Raw genomic sequence first — 8,529 nt, forward strand, 5'->3', positions numbered from 1 at the left:
CCCCCCCATATTGCAAGTCAGCTGTTTTGCCTTTAGCTCTCTAACACTTTGAATTTGGCTTTGCCTCCATGTTTTCGTGAGGTCATCCCAACATCCTTTATCCTGTTTTCCTTTGAAGTAATGGCCTTGAGTGTCCTCCAAGCTGTCGGCTTCGTTATGAACCCAACCTATACTACACTTGGACAGATTACGCTCTTCTTGGTGTTGGTGTATAACTAGGAAAATCTTTAAAATTAGATGTTCCAATTATTTATTTAAATACCTTTTTGCTGAGAAAGCTTAGTGGATTTGATAAGAAGGAATTTTGAAATCCAGCAAATAGTTCCATACCTCACATGGATGGCAGACAACTGTGCAACCAGAGTTGGTGGCGGCTGCTTGCCTGTTGGACTGAGGCGAGCAGAAGTTGCTGGTGGTGATGGCCGGCAGCAGGGGATCCACGGGTCAGCTGACTTTTTCCTATATTATTTAATACTAATGTGTGATTTTAAAAACCGTTTGATTTTCTGCATACTTTAAATTTATGTACAGTTTGATTTCCATATATTGTCTTGGAAGGATACTATGTAATGATGGGCCAGGCCTACAGTAATGGGAGACTTTTAATGTATGTGATATTTTATAGGTTGCATGCTATTAATAGTCTGTGACGGTAGTATTTGTTTTATTGTCAGTTTCCCCATTTATCTTTTTATAAATGAGATGGGATAGTGGGCAGTAGGAATTCCAAATGAATGTAGAAATCTCACATGCTACATAATATTGTGGCAAAGGGGATCCAAGTCTAAATCTGCTGACAAGCAAGCAACTATATCAGGATAGAATCCAATGGAAGAGGGAATTTTTTTTCCTTTTTGACTTGCTGTCCATTTCCTGTTTTCTTAAAAAAAAAAAAGGAACAACTTTTAAGTCACTGCTTTTAATTAACTTATTTTTGGGTACAGTTGTTTGAAAGGCCATGGTGGTATGAATCAAAATACTTTTGTCATTGATCTAATGGCCAAGGCAGTAAATCAGAAACAAAAAGTATCAACGTGTCAAGATCTAGACCTAAGAGATTCCGCCTGCTGTGTTTAAAATAAATAGGGATCTTTTCTTCAGTATTTTCCATCTTTTGGCCATTTGCTGTCTATTTCCCTCAGGGCCACTGTAGACTTTGCAAGGGCCTGCTGCTGTGCTGTGCATTCCTAGAGGTCACCAGGTGGGGCGTTTTCCCTCCCCGTCCTTTCCCCTTCTGCTTGTTTATTACCCAACTAGAATGTCTTATTCGCCTTCCCAGGGATTTCTGTAATGTAGCTGTGCTCCTTGGCAGTCTCAGGTTGATTAAAGATGATTTGAGAGGCCTCAAAATGATGGTAGTTGGCATCTATCCTTTCGTGTCCGTTTTCTTTTAGCAGGTTACCATTCTGCATTAGGAACTATTTTCAAATTATTTTATTTCTGCTCAGTGGAGAGCAGGGCCCCCTTTCCCTTGGAAAAGGATTCAATGGAGGAATTGGCAGGTGACTGCCCAATCTCTGAAAGAATGGGGACCTGCCTGAATCACTTCTGAACTACTCGGACCAGAAACGCTTGATTGGTGATTTTCCTCACATGATTTATTTAGGATCATAGCTTTAGAGCTAGAAGAGATTGTAGTTCAGTCTCATTTTACTGAAGAGGTTAGATGGTTCATTTCAGATAAGAGCTAATTAATAATGGTAGTTTCTGACTCTGCCGCTCGTTACTATTTCTAGTGTCTTAAATGAATATGCTGTATGTTTCTTCAAAAATTAAGATTCTCCTGGATGTCTTCAGGAAGATACTTGAAAAGCTATTATTTCAGTTAATACCACCACAGTATTCGTTAAAGTAAACTTGTTTAAAGGCGTGTACTAACTGCAACCTTAATAACTACTCGGTACAAATGGCCTTTTCCATGAGGTGGATGTAGCAGAAATGTTCTTTCAGCACTGGTAGGAGCACAGCAAGCAGCCTTATAAAACAGACATTGCGGTCATTACCTTAGATTTACTTCATGCTGATTTTTGTTCCTGTTTCTTATTGAGAATCGATCACATAATTCTTTAAAGGACAAATAATCCTTGCTAAATATCTTGAGATTTTTTTCTTTAGTAAACAAAAAAGCATCCCCAAACCAAAAAACTTATTTTCACATTAAAATGGAAATGTCTTTTGCAACTTCAGAATGCTATGAAAAAGCAGTTTTTATAATATTTTGTGTCCCTGAATCTTTTACCTTAACTAAATGGTTTACAAAGAGAAGGTAAACAATCTGATCTGGCCAGTTATACTTTTAGCTCCCAGAGAGAAGGTTGGTGGTGTGAGTAAAAATCACGCAGGAAAACTTGAGGGAGCGTCGTTGCCGGTAATATCCGTGTGTGTGCCATTAAACCACCTCCATGCGTGGGGGAGCATTCACTTCTTAATTTTGAAATTGTATTTGGAATTGTTGCTGTGTACTAAGAACTGACCAAATAAAATTCCACAAAGTATCTCAGTGTTTTGTGAATTCTTTCTAAGGTGGAATGTACCAAGTGTGGGGGGAATCCTTCCCGTTGCTCCACACCAGCAGCTCTTTTAGTAAGTCTTCAGACTTCAAATATTTAAAATGTTGAGCCTTAAAAGAATTTTAATCTCTGTGAAATTTCTTTTCTTCAAGACAGCTGTTTTCTATCACTGTTTAGGTGAACCTAAAGTTTTATGATCACTTTTCCTCTAGTTTCGGTAAATGATAAAGTGATTTGTAAATACACCTTTATATATACCTTGACATAGCAGTCCAACATAATTGTGATACCAAAGTTTTGAACAAAAAGGATCCCTTTTGTACTAGTTTGTACTTCTGTTTAAAAGAAAAAAACAGCTATTTAACAACCAAAGCGTCCTAGTTTGTGTACTTAAAGATTAACCAATTGAACACTTCAAATTGTATTTCACTTTCACACTTAATTTGTTCTTACTGCACAACCTATTTAGGGTACCCCAACATAAATAGCAAAACCAGGTTCTTAATGGTGCCGATCCACAAACAGTCAAGTGAAGTCCCCATGTTTAAACGAAATCTATGCATTATTTTTATTAAGGGTTGGGTAAGCTGACATGGTGAAAACATGTAACTGGAAAACAAATTTACACTGACTGACTACTGTCCTAAGCCATTACAATACTCAACTGGCAAGAGTAACTTGGAAAATAACTTAATCTAGCAGTAGAACAAAAACATCGTCAGTAGTACTGAATATATCTCTCTCATATATATATCTATATATATCTATAGGTTTGCACAATCAGGGAGCAAGGCACATAATGAAATGAGAGCATACATTTAAACAAGAAAATAGCAACAAAGCTGAAAGAAAAATTGTAACTTCATCTTCACCGAGCTGTGCATAATCATTTGAATAATGTCCTCTATCGGCTACTTTATAATGCAGTTCCTTTTGTCTTCTTTTCATGCTTTAAAAAAGTACATTCCTATGTTGTATCTATTTACTTATAGCAAAGCTTCCCACAGCCTACATGTCAATGTGAGCCTTGATTTAACTTTTTAAAGAAATGGAAAGAGAGGGAGCAATCCCAGTTAAATATTATGTGCAATTTTCCTTTAAAATAGTAAACAATGTTTTTACACCATTTAGCACAAGCTAATGATATTTTATTTTAAATGTACATTTCTATAAAAGGAGTTGACTAGTGACTGACAATAAAATTAAACATCATTTGAAACATTCCAGTTAATGCTTATCTTCTAGGAGAGATTATTTACAAGTAAAGGAAAAATATAGAGATGGCAATCATGGAAAATGGCAGTTTTTGGTATTAGGTTACCATGAATTCAACAGTGGAAACAGTGGATAGTTCCAAAGATGCTGAGGTTTTCCCCTCTAAGTGCTGCAAGCATACTCTGCCTAAGAAAGCTTCAGCATTTATGAGCTGAGCTCGGTGTCAACAGCCGTCTGTGACCAACACACTCACTTCTGTCTTTGGTAGAAAGCAGCCAGTCCTCGTTAGGCGGATGGAGCCATCTCTTGTGAGATAGTAACTTTTTCTATTTTTGCATAAACTAGAAATACCTTCCTTTTCACTAGCACCTCAAAATGTGCTTGTTAGGTTTTTTTTAATGCTATTCCTCCCAAAGAGTTCAAGGCACTGGGGATTATAGCAGATACTGTTTTCTCTTCAAAACGGTTCATTACTCGAACAAGCAAAGGACAAACCAATTGGAGATTTTTCCCCCTTCTAGTGTTTATCAAGTATATTGTTTGCTTATTTTTGTTTAGCAAGTTTATTTTACAGATAAATATCAGATTTCTCTTACATATAGACCTTCCAAGTATACAACAATAACGGAGCACTTAGTTAAGGGGTAGACCGGTAAGGTGTAGAAATGTACTTCTCTTGAATTTTTAAAGAAAAATAAATCGTAAAAGATAGTGGGATATTTCTGTTCCACTCGCCTCTCTGGATCAGATCTCAACCTTATGAGCAGTCCCATATCCCTGCAGGATCAGGGATATCCTGCTTTATACAAATGATGTAAAGTGTATACAACAAAACGCCAAGTGCCAAAAGGTGCTTGCAACCTAAAGTGATTTTTAGAGACAGAATCCTCTCATCAAGTGTATAAATCCAAATTATTCCTATTTCACTTAAAGCAAGTCAGGGTCATTCGGGTTTACTTGGTCTAAACGTGAATAAAATCTGTGAGATTACATCAGTTTTCTAAACATATCTATAGATGACATGTTTTAAAAATTTGGTAACATAAAACTAAGAAAACAGTTTTTTACGCATTTAAAAATTTTAACATAACGCGTTTATGTTTTTAAAATAAAATTACTTTTAAGAGAAGAAGGAAGGCGACAAACAGTTCTGTTGGTGACCTGATAGTCAAATCAAACCAATCCTCATCATTACCTGAGAATTTTTTCAGGCTAAATTTATGACATCACATTTCTGACACAAGCTTATTAACAACTATTTTCCCAGGATAGCAGCTTCTGAAACTCCAATGGGATGCACAGTTCCTATGAACTTTGATCTGCATTGTCGCACTAATTTTATTTAAACTTTCTTGATAACCTCAGCACTGTTTTCAGTGCAGTAAACTTACGTAGAGAGGGACTTCTAAGATAGTTCACAGCCCTTAGCAGAATATGCCCTCAGTGGCCAGCAGCACCTTGATTTCAGAGGACTGGAAAACACCGTGTCCACATTACTTTGTTTGAAATTTTCTGATTAAAATCGTGTCCTATAACTTGTAAGAGTCAGCAATCTTTCTCATTTGAAAAAGTCTCAAATTTTAAAAATCCAATTTATCGTTAAGTGGGCATCTGTAAAAACCTCAAGAATAGTTAAAAAAGAAAAAAAATAAAGTTTTCCCAAGTGATAATTATAGTAGCTAAGGGGAAAAAATGTATTTATTCAAGTAATAAAAGCCAAGCTGGTAACATTTCAATAGAGAGTAGCCTAACATTTATATTAATGCCTATAAACCTGATCTAAGTTGTAGCTGACTTCAGAGTTGGTACCAAAACGTTAATTGTAGGGTGATTAGTGACACCCTCAAGTTAACCAAGTCACTAGCTCTAATAGGCAACTGTCTGCACTGCCTTCCACAGGACGTTCGTCCACATTCAGTACAGCCCAGTCAGCTGTCCAGACTTCCTTCTTTAACCTGGGGAATCTATGCTGTTGAGCAGGAGGCAGTGGAAGAAGGCACAGAACTAGTGTCATCTGGCAGTAGGATTTACCATGCACACACCAGAGAAAATAATAAAAATAGTCTCAAAAACAAAACACCCACAAAACTTCATCCCAATAAAAATCCAAATTAGAAAACTCCATCAGGGAGCTAAAATACTGGAAGTATAATCTAAAGTGTTATTTTTTTATGATTCAGTTGTTTCACCATGACATAGATAATAGCCTTTCTCATCTTTGGAGAAATGTAAACAGCCTGTTGTCAGACATGCCAATGGATTGGGGTATAAATGACAGTTCCTCCCCGACCCAGCTCTCTTCTGGGCGTCCCTAGAGTTCTGCTCTTTCAGGAGAATGATGCACCAAAGCATCGGTCTGGGAGGGCTGTCATCAGCACTGACAGCAGGAAGTCCCAGGAGAGCCCGCACTGGAAAAGAACAGGCTGTGCCTCAGGGTTCAAATCACTGATTGAGGGCATGTTACAGAAGTTGAAATTGTCCACCTTCATGTAAAAATGACACCACCACAGTAAAAACCCCTAGTGAATATGTCATTGGATTCCTATTCCTAATAGCTCTTTTACTTCACAAATAAGGGTGATTCTTAGAATATAAAACTGCAGGCAGAGACTGGGAAATTATTTCACTCATGATTCACACTGAAGCTTGGCAATCTGTACTCAAAAGTTATCCAAACTGCTGTGCATGCCTAAATCAATGCAGATGTGGTAAAGGTCACTTCATAAGCGTAACAATATCAAGCACACAGACCTTGTGAACAATTGAAAAGACCCAAAAAGTATCTTTTAAAGAAGCAGGGCTTTAAAAAATGCACAATGGTATATGTTCTTAGTGCTCTATAAGCACATGAATATATTGAACAATATCCTGCAGATGTGGCAAAGGGGAGGTAGGTGCCATTTACTCTATGATGCAACCCTTCACTGGAGTGGGTTATATGGGTATCTGGACACTGCATACGTAACTTTCACTTACTCTCTAATTCCTATCTGCTCCACTGCATGGGCACATTTTTCCTTATGGGACAGTGTCAGGAGGTTTCTGTCCTGGTCATCCTTAGCCATAACAGGCAGACCTTCATTACAAGATGTGCTCACGTATCACTCCTGGGGGAGCTAGTCTGTTCTTTTGTTTAAGACAGCTCTGAGTGCGTTTTATTCCTAATGGTCAATTTATCACGTTTCTCAGATACAAAAGAAAATTCACAGGAAAAAAGCACATGAAGTGTAGCATGAAGCATACAGGATTACTGAGTCATTAGAGCAATGATTTGTTATGCCAAACTGCACATGCATAATATGTAATGCCACTCACTGTGCTTGGACTACACTACTCCCCACTTGGCTGCAGCAGGCATCTTCATTTCCCTCCATGATGGTCTCAGACTTACAGAGATTCTTTGTATTACACATTACAATCCCTGTACAACCTGATTGATACCTGCACAGGGGCCATTTGTTCCTTTTGTGATCACCCCAACCTTCTAGAGAGCAATATAGACGTTTCAGAAGGTGATTTGTTTTTCATGATGATGCACTATATTGGACATAGGATGGGAATACTTGATATAGCAACGGTTACAGATCCCTAAGATCAACATCTACCTAAAGCACACACTTCGAAGATAACTAGTGACCCAAACACATCCTGGACTGAGCATTGCAGGGCACTGTGTCAGACAGTTCTTACATGAGTCAAAGCAAGGACCGTGAAGCCACGCTTGACGAAGCTTCACAGAGCCCACAGAAGGATTCCAACAGCATAAAAACACCCAAGATAACAGTACATCATCATCCACGTGTTGTAGGCAAAGAGCTTACCTGTGAGAACACGTCCCAGGTTCAGCGGTCACTGCAGCTGCACTGCAACTGGAATGGTGGTTACTGCACAACTGTGTAGTGACTGAAATTTCCCCACACCGCACTGTTGACCCGTTCTATGAAGCTGAGAGTGTCCTGATTAAAGTGCCCCTTTATGTACAGTAATGAAGTGTCAAGCAGTTCTAACTTCAGCCAACCGGGGAAAAGCAAAAGCCCTACTGAGACACCAAACGTCGTGGCTGTCTTCTCAAACTGAGAAACAGCACATTATACGTGTACTCCTCAGGACATAGTAACATGCACAGGTAGCCGCACATGGAGACTTACAATATACCTTCTAAACTAGTCATCAGAAGTTGTTTTGGTCCAATCCACATGACAGATAATAGAAATCGCAAGGGAAAGGACACATCCCCTTCCACGCCTCTTGTGCCCAAAATACACAAAACCCACTTTCAGATTATGAAAGGGAATAAATAGAATCACTCCCAGCTATATATACGCATATATATACACACACTTATATATACACAATGTAGAGGTATGTACACACACACGCACACAGCTGGACACTACCTGAATAACATACCAGAAGGCTCCGACACCTGAATTCCTAGATGACCAGGCGAGCTGATTGTAGAACTGATTACAGAAACCATGACAGTAAAGACCTGCTGTAGCTACCAGTCTCTGGAGAGCTTGGTGTTCTGGTCTCTCTTAGGGGGCGCGGGAGGGGGTCCCCTCCGCAAGGTTGCATAGCCTGAAATGTGGCTGCCTCCGTAGCCAGCTTTCCGCTGATCAGAAAGCAGTTCGGGGGGAGGCGGGGGCAATGCCATGTCGTCCATGGTGGCCGTGGGTTCTGCTCTGGACGCGCGGGAGGAGGAGAGCGAGCCGTGCCGCGTGATGGACTTGCGCTGCAGTGTCCGGTTGAGGTCGGCCAGGAACCCGGGCTGGACCCCGAGGCCGGCTTTGGGCGAGCTGGG

This window comes from Myotis davidii, unplaced genomic scaffold, assembly GCF_000327345.1.
Source record: "Myotis davidii unplaced genomic scaffold, ASM32734v1 scaffold394, whole genome shotgun sequence".
Taxonomy (NCBI): domain Eukaryota; kingdom Metazoa; phylum Chordata; class Mammalia; order Chiroptera; family Vespertilionidae; genus Myotis; species Myotis davidii.